Source organism: Pongo abelii, chromosome 5, assembly GCF_028885655.2.
Source record: "Pongo abelii isolate AG06213 chromosome 5, NHGRI_mPonAbe1-v2.0_pri, whole genome shotgun sequence".
In the NCBI taxonomy this organism is placed as follows: domain Eukaryota; kingdom Metazoa; phylum Chordata; class Mammalia; order Primates; family Hominidae; genus Pongo; species Pongo abelii.
Genome location: NC_071990.2, coordinates 150,213,992 through 150,233,873, shown reverse-complemented (window position 1 = coordinate 150,233,873; position 19,882 = coordinate 150,213,992). Strand labels below are relative to the sequence as shown.

The 19,882-nt window shown below is 41.4% G+C and overlaps 1 pseudogene; it reads left to right on the top strand.

Annotated features, from left to right (window-relative positions):
- The first annotated feature begins 1,628 nt into the window (after positions 1-1,628).
- Positions 1,629-18,089, top strand: LOC100457458 (small ribosomal subunit protein uS2B-like; annotated as a pseudogene).
- Positions 18,090-19,882: the final 1,793 nt, after the last annotated feature.

Below are 19,882 nucleotides of genomic sequence, written 5' to 3'. Positions count from 1 at the left end.
CTTACCCTTTTGCTGGCATGCCAGGCTTCTGGGTTCCCTTTCCCTGAGCGGCCCTAGTGACCCAGCTCACTATATCATAACCCTGGGGGCCAAGCTGCAACACAAAAGAAAATATTTTTCTTTTTCTTTTAATGCACTTCAGTGCATTGTTGTTCATTTGGAACATTCCATTGTAAGTTATCTTTAGTAAGATTTTGACGTTTCTGCCAGACTTTGCTGCCTCCCAGGCCTAATGTATAAGCCAAAAGGAACTCAGTTTTCCAGAAATTAAGAATCCCATTTTAACCTAAAATATTGGCTTTACTCTCAGATTCTCTTGATTAACTTAGACAGTGATTCCCCCTACCTAGGTGTGCAAGGAAAGTGAAACAAAAGGGTAGAACACAAAAAGCTCCATGAATTTTAAAAGCCAAATTTTATAACCCCTGCAATATTACTGCTTACTACCAGTTCCTTTCTGACCCACTCAGATGTAAGAGACGTCTAACTGGATCCAAGCCAGTTAACTTCCAGATCAGATCCCATCCTGGACCTAGTCCAGTTTCTGCCATGACTTCCAAACCCAGTTTGGATCAGAAATTTGCTCAAAGAAACTCAGAGAGCACAAAACACAAATCCCTGGAGCTCCAAAATCCAAGAGGGAGCTTACCCACAATTCCCAGCTGCTGTGAGAGATCAATGGACACAAGTGGATTCTGCAGTAGCCTGCATGTTAACTCAGCACTCCTGGGGGTGGCTAGAAGCTCCACTTCAGATCCTGCTTCTGACACCATCTGATAAAAGAAAAACTTCAGCCGAATTCAATTTAAAGGAGTTTAATATGTTTATTTGCAATTAAACTCCTTTAAATTGAAGTCAGCTGAAGTTTTTCTTTAATCAGTCCATAGACAAACTCAACCATTTGTCAACCAGAAAATTTTTAAATTTACCTATAGTCTGGGAGCCACACTTCAAGTTGTCCTGCCTTTCTGCACCAAATCTTAATGTATTTCTTAAATGTATTTGATTGATGTCTCATGCCTCCCTAAAATGCATAAAACCAAGCTGTGCCCTGACCATCTTGGGCACATGTTCTCAGGACCTCCTGAGGGCTGTGTCATGGGCCATGGTCACTCATATTTGGCTCAGCATTAACCTCTTCAAATATTTTAGAGTTTGACTCTTTTCGTCAACAAATTGACACTTTGCACTTTTTAACAAACATTTTCCCTTTTCCCCTCAACTCTCCCGCAACCTCATCTTCTGGAAACCACCATTCTATTCTCTACTTCTTGAGTTAAACTTTTTTAGATTTCACATATAAGTGAGATCATGAAATATTTGTCTTTCTGTGCATGGTTTATTTCTCTTGGCATAATGTCCTCTAGATTCATCCATGTTGTCACAAATAACAGAATTTCCTTCTTTTTGAAGGCTGAATAGCATTTCATTGTGTACATGTACCCTGTTTTTCTCCATTCCTCCACTGATGGACACTTAGGTTGATTCCATGTTTTGGCTATTGTGACTAATGCTGCAATGAAAATGAGAGTGCAAATGTCTCTTTGACATGCCGATTTCAATTTCTTTGGCTATACACTTAGAAGTGGGATTGCTGGATCTAAGTGTCCTCTTAATTGCTGTCCACCATGAAGTAAGATCTCCATTGTTTCTACAACACCCTTAGGCATGAAATTCTCTGCACCATTTTCCTAATCGAGTCAGTTCCCTTGGGTAGGACTACAGAGCTTTGTCCTTAATAAAGGCTACTGCTCTCCTATGGCAGGAACTCTGCAGACTGCACAGGAGCTTGGGTGTAGATAATAGCCTCCTTATCCTGGTGACATCCCTGCTCTATTGGATGCTGGAGGGAGGGAGAATGATAACCTCCAGCCTTCTTAGCTTGCCTTCTCCTTATGGAACCTCTGCCCTGGGAATGACAGGGGAGGGATCTGGAGCCCCAGTGTTCTCAGTCTGCTGGTCCTGAAATAGTATTTCCACCCTATGAGTAGGGTATAAGATGGGAGCCTCAGCCCTCTGGGCTATGTATGATCAGAACTTCTGTATGAAAGAGTTTATGCAGGAGGTTGTGTATAATAAGAACAAAGCTTCTCATCATAGGGGAAGTGAGAAACAGCAGCAGCCTGCATTCCCAGGGTGAAGCTGTAGCCCTATTCTGGGACACAGGAGGGAGAGGGATCCCCTGTATCGTATTCTTGGGCTTCACTGCCTGAAATTGAGTGCCCAGAGCAGTGTTTCCATAAGTCAGAGCTTGGAGGGGGGAGGGAGGAAGCAGTCATGGCTCAGAGGACACTGTTAACGTGAACTAAATATGGCCTGAGGAGGACTCTGTATTTCTGCATTTGGGTCCTTGTGAACAAACTGCAACCTAGTTTAGTAGGCAGACAAGACTGAAAACCTAACTTAGCAATATGCACCTGGAGCAATAGCTGAGTCTTGGCCAATCCCAGTGGCTGTACTTCGACCATTTATACACTGCTGAGTGTTCAAGCTGTGTTCAAATAAGGCAAATGCCAACTTGGAACCAACCCAGCTGTTCTGTACGTCACTTCCAATTTCTGTACATTATTTCTCCTTTTTGTCTATAAATATTCTTCCACTACATGGCTGCGCAGGAGTCTCTGTAAATTTGTTGTAATTCTGGGGGATGCCCAATTTGAGAATCATTCATTGCTCAATTAAACTCCTTTAAATTTAATTCGGCTAAAGCTTTTCTTTTATCAACACAGACTATGCTGTTACCAAGGATTTAGTAAATTTTCTGGAATAAATATTTCTTCGTTTTCTGTATGCCCTCAGAACAATGTGCGGAAACTTAAAAAAAACTATTTTCTTTAACTTCTTTTTTAGTAAAATGATTGTTATGCTTAGTAAGCTGCTGTGCTTCTCACTTCTTCTTTCTGGAAATCTGTTAGCAATCACTGTCAATAGATTGTTGACAAAGATACCAAGGGAATTTAATGGGGGAAAGGATAATTGTTTCAACAATTGGTGCTGGAACAATTGGATATTTATATGCTAAAAAATTACCCTTGTTTCTTACCTCACACCATAAAGAAAAATTGATTCAAAATAGATAAAGACCTTAAGGTAAGAGTCAACAGCATAAAACTTCTAGAAGACATCAGAGAAAATCCAAGCAGTCACAAGTTAGATAAAGTTTTCATAATTAGGCTTTCTGGACTACCCAGAGGAGGGTCCATATGGCATTGTTCTGGATTCCATTGTAACTTAAAGGGAAACTTTCACAGTGTCTGGAGCCCTTGATATCCTGCAAATGAAGGAGGAGGATGTCCTCAAGTTTCTTGCAGCAGGGACCCAGTTAGGTGGCATCAACCTTGACTTCCAAATGGAACGGTACACCTATAAAAGGAAAAGTGACAACATCTGCTTCCTAAATCTGAACAGGATCAGGGAGAAGCTTCTTCTGGCAGCTCGCGCCATTGCTGCCATTGAAAACCCTGCTGATGTCAGTGTCACGCCCTCTAGGAAACTGGTCAGTGGGCTGTGCTGAAGTTTGCTGCTGCCACTGGAGTCACTTCTATTGCTGGCTGTTTCACTGTTTCACTCTGAAACTTTCACTAACCAGATCCAGGCAGCCTTCTGGGAGCCATGGCTCTTGGCAATTACTGATCCCAGAGCTGACCACCAGCCTCTCACAGAGGTGTCTTATGCTAACCTGCCTACCATTGCTTTGGGTCACACAGATTCTCCACTGCGCTGTGGACATTGCCATCCCCTGCAACAACAAGGGCACTCACTCAGTGGGTCTGATGTGGTAGATGCCAGCCTGGAAGTTCTGCACATGCGTGGCACCATCTCCTGTGAACATCCATAGGAGGTCATGCCTGATCTCTATGTCTATAGAGATCCCAAGGAGATTGGAAAGAAAGAGCAGGCTGCTGCTAAAAAAGCTGAGGCTAAGGAGGAATTTCAGGGTGAAGGGACTGACCTGGCTTCTGAGTGCACTGCTACTCAGCCTGAGGTTGCAGCCTGCTTTGAAGGTGTGCAGGTCACACAGGTGCCCCCTGTGTCTGTTCAGCAGGTCCCTACTGAAGACTGGAGCACTCAGCCTGCCACAGAAGACTGGTCCACAGCTCCCACTGCTTGGGCCACTGAATGGGTATGAAAAATCACTGAGTGGTTGGTCTTAAGCCATTTTCCACAGGCTCCTAAGCAAAATGGAAATAAGGTTGTTGGAAAATAAACACCAGTTCTTAAAAAAAAAAAAAAGCTTTTTATAATTAGGACATAAAAGTAAAAAGTATAAAATAAAAAAATTGGATTTCATCAAAATTAAAAACTCTTGGTCCTCAAAAGAAATTTAAGGATATGAAAAGGTAAGCCACAGACTAAAAAAAATTTTCAAATATTTTCAGATACAGAATTTGTATCTGAAATATATAAATAACTCACACAACTCAATAATAAGACAAATAACCCAAATAAAAATGGGCAAAAGATTTAAACACATTTAATCAAATAAGATATAGAGAAGGAAAATAAGCACATAAGATAGATGCTCAACATTGTTGTTTATAAAGGAAATGTAAATCAAAACCACAATGAGATATAACTACACACCCATAAACATGGTTCTAATTAAAAAGGCCAATCATACCTAGTGTTAGTGAGGAAGCAGAGCAATTGGAATGATCATACACTGTGGAACATAACCTGGAACACCACTGGAAAACTGTCAGTTTTTTAAAAACATAAACCTGGCCGGGCACAGTGGCTCATGCCTGTAATCCCAGCAATTTGGGAGGCTTAGGCAGGCGGATTACCTGAGGTCGGGAGTTCAAGACCAGCCTAACCAACATGGTGAAACCCCATCACTACTAAAAATACAAAAATTAGCTGGGCATGGTGGTGCATGCCTGTAATTCCAGTACTCGGGAGGCTGAGGTAGGAGAATTGCTTGAATCCAGGAGACAGAGGTTGTAGTGAGCCGAGATAGCACCATTGTACTCATGCACTCATAGCCTGGGCAACAAGAGCAAAAACTCCAAAAAACAAACAAACAAACAAACAAAAAAACCCCATAAACCTGTTCTACCATGCTGCCATTTCAATCTTAGGTATTGCCTAAGAGAAATGAAAGCATGTGCCCATACAAAGACTTGTACATAATCTTCATAGCAGCTTTACTCTTAATAGCCCATAACTGGACAGAACCCAAATGTCCATCAACAAGTAAAGGAATAAATAACTGATGGAGGACCAATACAAAGATGTACCACTCAGAAACAAAAAGAAATAAACTATTGATACAGACAAATGAATGAGTGTCGTAAGTATTATGCTAGGTAAAAGAAAGCAGAAACAAATGCCTATAGACTGTATAATTCCATTTATATAAAATTCTGAAAAAGGCAAAACTAGGTTAGTGCAAAAGTAATTGCAGTTTCAGATTATAAATTTTAAATCATTATAGCTAGGCTCAAATACATCTTTATTAATCAAAATAGGAATCATTACAAACAACACATTTTCGCCAACGATAAATAAGTTTTCTTATTCCTGTAGCACAAAAATCCTTCCTTGCTTCAGGATTCGACAAACTCTTGGAAAGCATTTTCTGCATCCTGCTGGTTGTAGAAGCGTTTTCCCTGCAAAAAGTTGTCGAGATGCTTGAAGAAGTGGTGGTTGGTGAGAAGTCAGGTGAATATGGCAGATGAGGCAAAACTTTGTAGCCCAATTCATTCAACTTTTCAAGCATAGGTTATGCAACGTGCAGTCAGGCATTGTCATGGACTCAAATAAGAAAATTGCTCAAATCTGCCATTCGTCTAACACCATTTCCGTGGTCTAAAATGAATGGTAAGTGATAAGTCATTAGAAAAAAACATAAAGTGAGAAATGCATATTAAAATGATGTATAACATAACCACATTTATTTAAGAATGTATTCCAATATCAAATGGCAAATTCCAATAATGCAAAAACCACAATTACTTAATATAATAATAGAAAGTATGTCACTGGTTGCCAAGAGCCAGGTGATGGTGGAGGGAGGTGACTGTAAAGAGGTTGCAAGGGGATTTTTAGGGGCAATGGATATGTTGTATGTCAAGATTATTGTGATAGTCATACAACTGCATACATTTATCAAAACTCATCAGATTGCTCACCTAAAATTAATTGATTTCATTTTGCATGTAAATTATTTTTAATGCATTTAAGTTTCCTCCATGTCTTTTTGTGACTTGATAGCTTCTTTTTATTACTAAATAATGTTCCTTTGTCCAGTTATACCACAGTTTGTTTATCCATTTGTTATTTGAAGAACATCCTGACTGTTTACAGTTTTTGGCAATTGTTAGTAAAGCTGCTGTAAACATACTTTCATGCGCGTCCGTGTGAAGAGACCACCAAACAGGCTTTGTGTGAGCAATAAAGCTTTGAATCACCTGGGTGCAGGCGGGCTGGGTCCGAAGAGAGTCAGCGAAGAGAGATAGGGGTGGGGCCGTTTTATAAGATTTGGGTAGGTAAAGGAAAATTACAGTCAAAGGGAGGGTTGTTCTCTGGCGGGCAGGAGTGGGGGTCACAAGGTACTCAGTAAGGGAGCTTTTGAGCCAGGATGAGCCAGGAGAAGGAATTTCACAAGACAATGTCATCAGTTAAGGCAGGAACAGGCCATTTTCACTTCTTTTGTGGTGGAATGTCATCAGTTAAGGCAGGAACCCGCTATCTGGATGTGTACGTGCAGGTCACAGGGGATATGATGGCTTAGCTTGGGCTCAGAGGCCTGACATTCCTGTCTTCTTATATTAATAAGAAAAATAAAATGAAACAGTGGTAAAGTGTTGGGACGGTGAAAATTTTGGGGGATGGTATGGAGAGATAATGGGCGATGTTTCTCAGGGCTGCTTCAAGCAGGATTAGGGGCAGCGTGGGAACCTAGAGTGGGAGAGATTAAGCTGAAGGAAGATTTTGTGGTAAGGGGTGATATTGTGGGGTTGTTAGAAGAAACATTTGTCGTGTAGAATTATTGGTGATGGCCTGGATATGGTTTTGTATGAATTGAAAAACTAAATGGAATAACAGAAGGAGAAAAACAGGTATAAAAGGTCTAAGAATTGGGATGACCCAGGACATCTGATTAGAGAGTGCCTAAGGAGATTCAGTATAGTCCTGCCAGCAAAGATTATTTATTTACTTCAAGAGTTAAGAGTGGCAGTTTGGGGATAGCACCAGGAGATATCAGCTGTGATGGCTTGGAGAAACAGTGTAAACCGGCAGTGTAAACAAGAGCAGGGCATGTATGAGTAGTTGAGAACGGTGAACAGGAGTATGACTAGACAGAAGATAGTAGGGATGACAAGTTTTTTGGGGGCACAGTCTAAATTGGTCTGGTGTCTGGAAAGAGACTGGGGCCTAATAAAAAGGAACGTCTATACAGGAGCTCAAATGGGCTGTACCTTGTAGCATTCTGAGGACAAGTCTGACTTCTGAGAATGGAAAGTGGTAAAAGTATTGTCCAGTCCTTTTTAAGTTGGTGGCTGAGCTTGGTGACATGTGTTTTCAAAAGACCTTTAGTCCGTTCTACTTTTCCTGAAGATGGAGGACCGTAAGGAATATAAAGGTTTCACTGAATACTGAGAGCCTTTAAAAAATGCTTGGCTGATTTGACTAATAAAGGCTGGTCTGTTATCAGACTGTATAGAGGTGGGAAGGCTAAACTGAGAAATTATGTCTGACAGAAGGGAAGAAATGACTGTGGTGGCCTTCTCAGACCCTGTAGGAAAGGCCTGTACCTATCCAGTGAAAGTGTCTACCTAGACTAAGAGGTATTTTAGTTATCTGACTCGGGGCATGTTGAGTAAAGCTAATTTGCCAGTCCTGGGTGGGGGCAAATCCTTGAGCTTGATGTGTAGGGAAGGGAGGGGGCCTGAATAATCCCTGAGGAGTAGTAGAATAGCAGATGGAACACTGAGAAGTTATTTCCTTGAGGATAGATTTCCACGATGGAATGGAAATGAGAGGTTCTAGGAGGCAGGCTAGTGACTTGTACTATAGCATAGCCTGCCTTTGCTGGTGTGTGACGATTATGCCTGGTGGAACTGCCATCAATAAATCAAGCATGATCAGGGTGAGGAACAGGAAAGAAGGAAATATGGGGAAATGGGGTGAATGTCAGGTAGATCAGAGAGATACAGTCATGGGGGTCAGGTGTGGTATCAGGAATAATGTGGGAGGCCGGATTGAAGTCCGGGCCAGGAATAATGGTAATTGTGGGACTTAACAAAGAGTGAATACAGCTGAAGGAGCCAGGGAGCAGAAAGCATATGCATCAGGTATGAGGAAGAAAATAGATTTTGGAAGTTATGAGAAATGTAGAGAGTGAGTTGAGCATAGTTTGTGATTTTGAGGGCCTCTAAAAGTATTAAAGCAGTGGCAGCTGCTGCACGCAGACATGAGGGCTAGGCTAAAACAGTAAGGTCAAGTTGTTTGCACAGAAAGGCTACAGGGTGTGGTCCTGGCTCTTGTGTAAGAATTCTGACTGCACTAACCATGCCTAGGAAGGAAAGGAGTTGTTGTTTTGTAAGGGATTGAGGTTTGGGAGATTAATCGGACATGATCAGCAGGGAAAGCACGTGTGTTTTTATGAGAATTATGCCAAGATAGGTAGCAGATGAGGATGAAATTTGGGCTTGACTGAAGTAATGGGGGCTATCTGTGAAGCCCTGCAGCAGTACAGCCCAGGTAATTTGCTGAGCCTGATGGGTGTCAGGGTCAGTCCAAGTGAAAACGAAGAGAGGCTGGGTTGACGGGTGTAAAGGAGTAGTAAAGAAAGCATGTTTGAGATCCAGAACAGAATAATGGATTGTGGAGGGAGGTATTGAGGATAGGAGAGTATATGGGTTTGGCACCATGGGGTGGATAGGCAAAACAATTTGGTTGATAAGGCATAGATCCTGAACTAATTTGTAAGGCTTGTCTGGTTTTAGGACAGGTAAAATGGGGGAATTGTAAGGAGAGTTTATAGGCTTTAAAAGGCCATGCTGTAGCAGGTGAGTGATAACAGGCTTTAATCCTTTCAAAGCATGCTGTGGGATGGGATATAGGCATTGAGCAGGGTAAGGGTGATTAGTTTTAATGAGATGGTAAGGGGTGCATGATCGGTCGCCAAGGAGGGAGTAGAGGTATCTTATAGTTGTGGGTTAAGGTGGGGGAATACAAGAGGAGGATGCAAAGGAGGCTTTGGATTGGGCAGAAGGGCAGCAATGAGATGTAGCTGTAATCCAGGAATAGTCACGGAAGCAGATAATTTAGTTAAAGTGTCTCGGCCTAATAAGGGAACTGGGCAGGTGGGGATAACTAAAAGGAGTGCTTAAAAGAGTATTGTCTAAGTTAGCACCAGAGTTGGGGAGTTTTAAGAGGTTTAGAAGCCTGGCTGTCAATACCCACAACAGTTACGGAGGCAAGGGAAACAGGCCCTTGAAAAGAAGATAATGTGGAGTGGGTAGCCTCTGTATTGATTAAGAAGAGGACGGACTTACCTTCCACTGTGAGAGTTACCCGAAGCTCGGCGTCCATGATGGTCTAGGGGGCTTCCGAGGTGATCGAGCAGCGTCAGTCTTCAGCCGCTAAGCCAAGAAGATCTGAGAAGGAGTCAGAGAGCCTTGGGCCAGAGTTCCAGGGGCTCTGGGAGTGGCGTGGCTGCCAGGTGAGTTGGACAGTCCGATTTCCAGTGGGGTCCCGCACAGACGGGACGCGGCTTAGGAGGAATCCTGGGCTGCAGGCATTCCTTGGCCTGGTGGCCAGATTTCTGGCACTTGTAGCAAGCTCCTGGGGGAGGAGGTTCTGGAGGAACACCTGGCCACTGTGGTTCAGGCATTTGGAAGTTCTTGTGTGCTGGAGATATGGCTGGGGTTTGTCTCACAGTGGAGGCAAGGAATTGCAACTTGTTTCTATTATTATAGAAGGTGAGGTTAATTAAATCCTGTTGTGGGGTTTGAGGGCCGGAATTTAATTTTTGGAGTTTTATTTAATGTCGGGAGCAGATTGGGTAATAAAATGTATTTTGAGAATAAGACGGCATTTTGACCTTTTAGGGTCTAGGGCTGTAAACTGTCTCAGGGTTGTTGCCAAACAAGTCATGAACTGGGCTGGGTTTTTATATTTGATGAAAAAGAGCCTAAATGCTATCTGATTTGGGATAAAGAAAAAGGAGCGTTAACCTTGACTATGCCTTTAGCTCCGGCCACCTTTTTAAGAGTAAATTGCTGGGCAGGAGTGGGAGGGCTAGTCACGGAATGAAACTGTAAGCTGGACCAGGTGTGAGGAGGGGAGGTGACAAAAGGATTATAGGGTGGAGGAGCCGAGGCTGAGGAAGAATTGGGACCTAGCTTGGCCTGGCGAGGGGCAGCCTGGGGAGGAGGGGAGAGGTCAGACAGGTCTGTAGAAAAGGAAGATTAGAAAGACTCAGTGACGCTTGGGGTTGGGACTGAGGGGACAGGTGGGAGGGAAAGAAGGAAGATTTGGGATGAGTTGCATTGGAAACAGAGACTAGAGAGGGACCGATGTGTAAAAGAATGCCTGGACATCAGGCACCTCAGACCATTTGCCCATTTTACGACAACAATTATTTAGATCTTGTAGGATGGAAAAATTGAAAGTGCAATTTTCCGGCTATTTGGAACTACTGTCGAGTTTGTATTGGGGTCAAGCGGCATTGCAGAAGAAAATAAGAGGCTTAAATTTTAGGACAGGTGAGAGTTGAAGAGGTTTTAAGTTCTTAAGAACACAGGCTAAGGGAGAAGAAGGAGGAATGGAAGGTGGAAGCTTGCCCATAGTGAAGGAGGCAAGCCCAGAGAAAAGAGTAGAGACACAGAGAAGGGGTGGGGGGATCTTGCCCTCCAGAAAAGCAGAGAAGGGATTGGGGCACAGAGATATGAGGTCGGGGTGCAGAAATAAGGGATTGGGGTGCAGAGATATAAGAGGTTGGGGCACAGAAATAAGGGATCGGGGCACAGAGATATAAGAGGTTGGCGCATGGAAATAAGGGATTGGGATGCAGAGATATAAGAGGTTGGGCCACAGAGATATGAGGTTGGGGTATTTGCCCCTCCCCCAGAAAAGCGGGACTTGCCGCTAAGGGTGAAGGAGAAGGGGTTGGGGGTTTCTTGCCCCCCAGAAAGGTGGAGAAGGGGTAGAGACACAGAGGGAAGGGGTTGGGGTACTTTCGCCTCCCCCAGAAAAGCGGGACTTGCCACTAAGGGTGAAGGGCCAAGGTAGGCGTCCCTGTGTGGTCTGACACCTCTGAAACGTGGGTGAATGATCAGAGAGGTGTCCCTGCAATGATTAAACACCAAGGGAAGGCTGCCTTCCCAGTCCGTGACAAGCGCCGGAGTTTTGGGTCCACAGATAAAATGTGTCTCCTTTGTCTCTACCAGAAAATGAAAGGAATTGAAATTAAGAGAAGGGAGAGATTGAAGAGTGAAAGGAGAAAGTGGTTGAGGGATAGTGAGAGACATTGGAGAAGAGAGTAAGAAAAGGCCGCTTACCTGATTTGAAATTGGTGAGATGTTTCTTCGGCTGGTTGGTCTGAGGACCTGAGGCCGTAGGTGGATCTTTCTCATGGAGCAAACAGCAGGAGGACAGGGGATTGATCTCCCAAGGGAGGTCCCCCGATCCAAGTCACGGCACCAAATTTCATGCACGTCTGTGTGAAGAGAACACCAAACAGGCTTTATGTGAGCAATAAAGCTTTTAATCACCTGGGTGCAGGTGGGCTGAGTCCAAAAAGAGAGTCAGTGAAGAGAGATAGGGGTGGGGCCGTTTTATAAGATTTGGGTAGGTAAAGGAAAATTACAGTCAAAGTGGGGTTGTTCTCTGGTGGGCAGGAATGGGGGTCACAAGGTACTCAGTGGGGGAGCTTTTGAGCCAGGATGAGTCAGGAGAAGGAATTTCACAAGACAATGTCATCAGTTAAGGCAGGAACAGGCCATTTTCACTTCTTTTGTGGTGGAATGTCATCAGTTAAGGCAGGAACCGGCCATCTGGATGTGTATGTGCAGGTCACAGGGGATATGATGGCTTACCTTGGGCTCAGAGGCCTGACACATACCTGTGCAAATTTTTGTGTGGCCATAAGTTTTCAGTTTAATTGTGTAAATATCAAGGAGCATGATTCCTGGATTGTATGGGAAGACTATGTTTGGCTTTGTAGAAACTGCCAAACTGTCATCCAAAGTGATCATGCCTTTATACAGTCCCACTGGCAATGAATGAGAATTCCTGCTGCTCCACATCCTTGTCAGCATTTGATACTGTCAGTGTTTGGGATTTTAGCCATTTTATTAAGCATGTAGTAATATATCATTTTAATTTGTAATTTTCTTATTAAAAAGTCATGTGAACATCTTTTCACATGCTTATTTGCTATCTGTATGTCTTCAGTGAGGTGTCTGTTCAGATGTTTTGCCCATTTTTATATTGGGTTGTTTGTTTTTTTATTATTAAGTTTTAAGATTTTTTTTGTATATTTTGGATACAAGTCCTTTATCAAATATGTGTTTTGCTAATATTTATTTCCAGTCCGTGGCTTGTTTTCTCATTCTCATGACAGTGTTTTTCACAACGTAGAAGTGTTTTATTTTAATAAGGTCAAACTTATTAATTTTTTCTTCTATACATTGTACTTGATGTTTTACCTAAAAATCCATCACCAAATCCAAGGTCCTCTAGATTTTATCCTGTTATCATCTAGACGTTTTACAGCTTTTGCATTTAACATTTAGGTCTATGTTGGATTCAGTTGCTACCATTTTGTTGAGGATTTCTATATCTCAGTTTTTTTCCTTTCTTGTAATCATTTACCTGGCTTTTGCATTTGGGTAATATTGGCCTCATAGAATGAGTTTCCTCTCTGCTTACATTATCCATCTAGCTGTTCTTGCAAGTTGTCTACTTTTTTGCATTAGAAACCTTCACATACTAGTTATATTTAAATTCCCTATTTGATATTCAAAAATCTATGTCATATCTGAGTCTGATTTTGATGCTTGCCTTTTCTTTTCAGATTATGTTTTTTCTTACCTTCTATCATGTTGTAATTTTTTTATGAAAGGCAGCTATAATGTACTGGGTAATAGGAACTGATGTCACTAGGCTTTTAATGTGAGGTTCTATGTTAGCCTGGCTAGGAGCTGACCATGTTTAACGTTTGCTGTGGCTATGGGTGCCAGAGGCTTCCGTTTCCTCTAGTTCACTTGTTTATTTCTCTCCTCTGTTGTCTTTGGATTTCCTATGAACTCCTTAAACAGAGTCTGTGTCTTACAGTTCTCTCAGTTGTAATCCACTGTCATGTTGTAATCCATAATAGAGTCCTGTGGATGTGGTGTTAAGATGCTGGGGCAGGGAAGTGTTCTATAATCTTATGATTAAATCTCAATATTTTAGTGGGCCTGAATCCCTGGGCTTGACCTTCAGAAGTCTTTCTTAACCATTTTTTCCATCTCCTTTGTGATACAAGAAAGCTGGGAGGTGGAGGTGAAGGTGGAGGCTAGGATTGTCTAATTGTCCTTTCCTCAGGTCAGATAAGGCTATAGTAAAGTTGTTTCAAAGAACTACTTTGGTGAACACTCTGTGTGTATTTCAAAATGGCTACTTTTAATAGGGGCATATTTCGAAAAGGTTACTTTCCCCTCCTTCCTGAAACACGAAGGGATTTTTCTCTGATCAAAGAACATGGTGCGATTCCTGGAGGTAAAATCCACGAAAGTTGGGGGCTTCACTAAGATTGGAACCCCAGGAGCTTTTAACTCTTAAGCTAGACCACACTCAGCCTCCTGGAATTTGTCAAAATTACCATTTAATATTTTCATTAGTTACTGACCACAGCAGCTTCTGCTCCTGGTAAACTGAACTTGCCTGTGATTTTATTTGTTTGTCTTTCTAGTTTTGTGGAGGTAGCTTGCCTTGTGGCCTCAATTCTCTGACAGATCTAAGAAAAGTCATTGATTTTCAGTTTGTTCAGCTTTTCTCTTATTGTGAGAATGGGAGTGATGACTCCCAAGCACTTTATACATTGAAACTGAAACAGGAAGTTGCACGCGCTTGCTTTTTCTTTCCTTTTCTCTCTTTCTTTCTTTCTCTTTCTTCTTTCTCTCTTTCCTCTTCTCCCTTCTTTTCCTTTCTTTCTCATTCTTCTTTCTGAAGCAAATATAGCAAACTACTAACGTCTATTCAATCTCAATGATTCATATTCTTCTAAATTCAGGCTAGAGGCAATGGTAGTGGCATTCTTTTGAAGGCAATCTATGTTCATTGAAAAGTGAATTTACATTCCAGTCTTACGTTACAACCACTGGGATAAAATGGGCTTCAGTTTTTATAACAATATCTACTCAGCCAAATGAGCAAGAGAGCACACAGGCCTCCAGAGCTCATTACTGGTTTTTTGGAGCCTTAAAAATGTATTTTAAGGCATTTTATTATCTAATACTGAAGTGTCTTTGATGGGAAGATAGTTCTTCGAAAGCCATTCCCTGTGTGTCCTATTCACCTGCCTTCCTTCCAGGAAGCAGTCAGTAAGATTAATGAGAGTTTTCAATGAGTTAGACTTGGAGAAAAAGGCCCCCAGTTAACTAATCATGTCTACATAGTGTTCAAGTTGAAGTACCCTATTAAACCAAAACACCCAGATTTTTAAGTTAAGATTTTTCTTATCACTATTAAGTCATTATTATGATAATAGTGACAATAACTAAGTACTTTGGCCTCTTCAGCATGTAATTCTAATAATGTTTGGTTTTATGTATAAATGGTTTAACCACACCTACTGCTAAAATTTTTATTTTATCTTATTCATAAGGAAAATGTATGCTTTATTAGCGATTTACATCCTGCTAGGATCCTGTAGACTAACTTTGCATTCACAATATTTGTTTTTTCTTCACATAGTACACCCCAGATAGTTTGTCATGAGCTTAGATTTCCCTAAAAATAAGTTACCTTCCAGCTATAGCTGCTTCTGAATGTTAGATTTCTCTCCTTGCAGTGGCCAGATTTTGCCATATGCCCTTCTGCTGGAGGTGGGATAGGATTTGGTGCCCGTGTTAGTTTTCCAGAGCTTCCATAACAAAGTGCCACAGACTGACTGGCTTAAACAACAGACATTTATTTTCTCAAAATTCTGAAAGCTATGTGTCCAAGATGAAGGTGTCAGCAGGGTTGGTTTCTGCTGAGGCCTCTGTCCTTGGCTCGCAGAGGACCATCTTCCGCCTGTGTGTTCACTTGGTCTCCTCTGTGTGTGTTGTGTCCTAATCTCCTCTCCTTATAAGGATACCTGTCATATTGGAATTGGGCTCATTCTAATGATCTCGTTCTAACTTAAAGACCCAATCTCCAAATATAGTCACATTCTGAAATACTGGGGATTAGGACTTCAACATACAAATTGTGAGTACAGAGACACAATTCAGCCCATAAGGGTGCTGGAGGCAGTGAAGAGTGGAAAAGAACATTTTTTTGAAAACACTTTGTATTTGAGGCAATTTGCAAACATTATGTCATCCTCACAAAGTCTTATGAGGTAGGAGTTATTATTTCTGATTTACAGATGAGGAATCGGAAACACAGAGACAGGCAGTAACAAAGTGGAAGAGTCAAGATGAACACCTGAGTCTGATTGGCTTCAAAGTCTGTGTTCTGTCCACCAGCATATCCTTCATCTCTGCTGTATCTAAAACTCTTTACTCCTCTGGGCCTTGTCTTTTACAACCTTCTCCACTGGATGACTTGTATTCTTGGCTTCGCTGCCCACTCCCCAAACCAAATCATCAACCAGTAGATTTGGGGAAATGAAGATGGTCCATTGCCATCAGAACTGGTAATGGTCCTTGATATGGTTTGGTATGTCCCCACCCAAATCTCATCTTGAATGATAATCCCCATAATCCCCATGTGTCTAGGAAGAGACCTGGAGGGAGGTGATTGGATTGTGGGGGGCATTTTCCCCCATGCTGTTCTTGTGATAGTAAGTTCTCACGAGATCTGATGGTTTTACAAGGCAGTTTTCCCTGCTCTTGCTTGCTCTTCTCTCTCTCATCTGCCGCCATGTAAGACATGCCTCTTCCCCTTCCACTATGATTATAAGTTTCCTGAGGCCTCCCCAGCCATCTGGAACTGTGAGTCAATTAAAACTCTTTTCTTTGTAAATTACCCAGTCTCAGGTAGGTCTTTATAGCAGTGTGAGAACAGACTAACCCAGCCCTTGTCCTAGAGTAACCTGAAGACTCACCCCTTCCTTCCTGCCTCTGGGTCAGCACAAACTCAGTAACCTGAGTAGCACGTCTGCTTGGGCAGTTTCCCTTGATGGATCTTCTCAGTTTGGGGTGCTCCAGATATCACTTAAAGCAAACTAATCCTCAGGAATCTGGTGCCATGTTCAGAAGCAGTTGCTGTGGGGATACCTGTTTTCCTTAGGCACTGTGTCCTAGAATCTCTCTTCTAAATTAGGAACATTTTCTCAGCTAGGACTCATGGTAAAATAATCTCTTAGCACAGGCCTATCCAGGGCTAAAAACATTGATGAAACATTTGTGTTGCTTCTTTTGAAACCTACAAATAGGATCAGCCTTGCATGTAGGCAGAGGAGACAGCTGCCCGTGGGATGGTTTCAGGACACCCAGGAAAATATCCTGGGTTAAAGAACTTTGTCTCCCACTCAATGCTACTCTTGTGTTTTGTGGGTTCAGTTTGCTTTTTAATTGCCTAGATTTTTCACTCTATTATTGTGAGATAAACTATTTTTGTATTATTGAGCAATTAACTCATATTCCATTTACAATTCTCAGACTGAATCCCAAGCAACTGCTTCCTCAAATTTTCCACATTTGCAAATGAGTTAGGTTGATTTGCAAGGGGTTTAGAGCTCATCCAACCATTTGATTAATACCAATGCTGATACAAGGGCCAAAAGAGAGTCACTGAACTTCAGTTTTCAGCTCTGCCAGGCAAAAACACACATATTATTTCACGTATCTATTTATGCAGGCTGTCCTCCCTGGCTGATCTGCTTCCATTTAAAGTAATTTTCTCAGTATTTGCACTGCAGAGTAAATATAAATTTATAAAACTTGGGTATTTGCCATTATACAAAATAAAAATATAAGTATAGACAGAAATTATTAGAACTAGAAAGGGATTTATAAATCATTTATTTCAACCTGATTTAATGGCTGAGAAAACTCAAGTTTAGTAAAATAAAGAAATTCATTTAAGGCTTCACAATTAGTTAATGGCAGAACTAGACATTCACTCCAAGTCCTGGCCTCTCACGACAGCACTATTTCCTACTATATACTGTGAATACTTACGTAAGTTTATACATATGCTTGTTATAAGTTGTCCCTACCTCCTTTCAGAGTTGGATTTAGAAAAAAACATTGTTTTTTCAGGCTAAAAATAAGTTAGGAGAAAGCTATGTCTTATTCTTTAAAGATATTCAAGTAAGTTATGATTTATGCCAGCTTTAAAAAAAGGAGGAAATGTGATATTTAAAATGGCATATGAAAATATCATCTATTTCCTAAGTTTTATTCCAATTTACAGTAAATATTTTTAAACCTCTGTGTGTAATTCCTGTACTTCTATGATGTAGCTCTGAGTCTAAACTAACAGCTGAAAAAGAAAATACTAGGCAATAGATGCTATGCCAAAAGCAGGGTCATTTACAGAAAACGCCCTGAAACATTCTGAGGATCACTGTCAAAGGCTATGGACCTAAAGTTAGATCTGTTTTGGTTCATGGGGTCACATTGACACAAACAATGTTGCTATTCTTCTGCCAAGTTGATCTAACCTTCAGATAGTCTACGTCATTCTTGGGAGCAGGTGCTTACTCAGATGCAAAAGACTTTTCTCAGATCCTGCCATCTGGGGTCTTGTTCATCACATTTGGAAATGATTCTTCCATCCCTTACACTTTATAGTAGCTATTATCTATGACTACCCTGCTCTATTGATGGCACGTGCTGTCAGGAACATGTGTGTTCCTGTTTTTTCTCTCTCATTAGATCAAAGATGACCATTTTCAGGTGCTCGTGCCCATTACAGGACCCAAGGCGGTGCTTTAAGTGTAATATATGGCCCATAAATATTTTTTGAATAAATAAATGACTAAGTGCATCCTGCCTGAGATAAAAAAAAAATCTGTTACAAATTAATTGCAAAAGAAAATACAATATATTTAATGTGTTTGAGAATTTAAAAGTTTAAGAGGAAAGGTGTATTTCTTATAGATGTGTATAAATGGTCATTTTTCTTATAATCAAACTTTTCTGTCCAGTAGATGGATTTATCCATTGCTCTTGGACATTAACTTGTATTAGAGAATGTAATTGACATGGAAGATGTCTGTGGGAATGCCTAAAATAGTCATGCTTCTACTGTAGCAAAAGAAAGTTAGACTGGCCCAAATTTCTTAATTTACAGGTAAGGCAATCAAGACCTGGAAAATTATCTCTTGTCAAGGTTAAAAAGCAAGGTAATGGCAGACTTCTGTATTTGCTATAGCTGTCAAATGGGGATTTTTAAAAAATGTATTTGTGAACTGTAAGAATGCATGCACCTGCATGCACTTCTGCTTTTTTTGTTTGTTTTGTTTTGTTTTTTTGGCTCCATGCTTGACATTAACTTTTAGAAAATAATTTAAATTATAACTGGAGTACTTACAGTTCCTACATGAGAGTGCCATTACCTTAGCTTAACTTTGTGAAGACTGTACTAGTACTAACAGGGATTAAATATTGATACAGATTATTTCGGTTGGGAAAGAAAGACAGCACAAAGGGATAGGCCTGGTATTCTAGTTTCTCATGATACAGTAGATTTTTTTGCTGGGGCACAAAGGGGGTCTCACTACATTGCCCAAGTTGGTCTCAAACTCCTGAGCTCGAGAAATTCTCCTGCCTTAGCCTCCCAAGTAGCTGGGACTACAGGTACATGCAGCTGTGCCCAGCTTATCTTCATTGCACTTTAACAGATTTCTTTCCCTTCTGGCTGGCTTTTATCCAGAGCCCGAATCCCCCATTACAGGACTGTCACCAGCTCACATTACTCTATGCTTGGTCATGGTCCTCAATGTAATACCTGACGCTGGGCTTCCTCTCTCATGACCATAGCTCTCAAATGCTCCCTACCTCCTTTTATTTCTTCCCAACTCTTTGCACCGTACACTCTGAAAGCCATATTGCAGAAGCTTTAAAGATGTTGTAAATGCAAACCAACAAAACAAATTCTTTCCTTTTTCACGACTCAGAAAACACATGGAATATATACAAGATTAGTAAAATAATGTGCAATGCGTTCTGGTGTCTTCTCTTTTTTAAAAAAAAATTGGTTGTGGGACAATTGCATATCCACATGCAAAGAAAAATGAAGTTATATCCTTATTCATATCATATACAACATTTAACTCAAAACAAATTATAGACCTAAATGTAACTGAAAACTAAAACTTCTTGAAGAAAACATAAGGGTAAATCTTTGTGACATTGAGTTGGGCAGAAATTTTTTTAGATAAATTTTCTTTAAAGAATTGATAAATTGAACATCATCAAAATTAAAAATTTTTGTGCTTCGGCCAGGAGCGGTGGCTAACGCCTATAATCCCAGCACTTTGGGAGGCCAAGGCCGGCAGATCACGAGGTCAGGAGATTGAGACCATCCTGGCTAACACGGTGAAACCCCATCTCTACTAAAGATACAAAAAATTAGCTGGGCATGGTGGCGGGCGCCTGTAGTCCCAGCTACTCGGGAGGCTGAGGCAGGAGAATGGCATGAACCCCAGAGGCGGAGCTTGAAGTGAGCCGAGATCGCGCCACTGCACTCCAGCCTGGGAGGCAGAGGCTAGACTTCGCCTCAAAAA